This window comes from Opisthocomus hoazin, chromosome 8 (assembly GCF_030867145.1).
Source record: "Opisthocomus hoazin isolate bOpiHoa1 chromosome 8, bOpiHoa1.hap1, whole genome shotgun sequence".
Classification (NCBI taxonomy): Eukaryota; Metazoa; Chordata; class Aves; order Opisthocomiformes; family Opisthocomidae; genus Opisthocomus; species Opisthocomus hoazin.
Window position 1 is genome coordinate 45074147 of NC_134421.1, and position 528 is coordinate 45074674.

Genomic DNA, 528 nt, shown 5'->3' on the forward strand with positions numbered 1-528 from the left:
CCCCTCCCCGCCCGCAACCCGCCCTGCGAACTTCGGGCTTGGGGGACTCGGCCCGCCCTCTCCGGGGGAAGCTGCGCTCGGGGGGGTGTGCGGCGCAGAGGCTCTGTGCCCGGGGGGCTGCGGGACGGGGGTGGGGGGGATCCCCTCTGCCGGGCGGCGGGGGCCCCCCGTGCCCGTCCCCGCCAGCCACCCGCCGTCCCTCCCCGGCCGGACCGTGAGCGTTTGAGGCGCGAACGTGTTTGGTGCTCTTTGGGGGAGCAACAATAGGAATGGTCTTGCTTTATGTACCGGTTACAAGGTTTAATATCATTATACTGCATGCAATATTAGTTTTTATTAGTCGCCATTAACAAGGTGTTTTCTACTTGAATTCTCATTTACTTGTTCAACGCAGAAATTATCTTCGCGAAGGGGAAAAACACATCTTCAAGTGTCAGCTATATTAAATTAAAGAACTGTTTACACTTCCTAAGGAAAGCATATGTATCTAAATAGGCATCTTTTACCGTTTGCATAGTAGATTGGAAA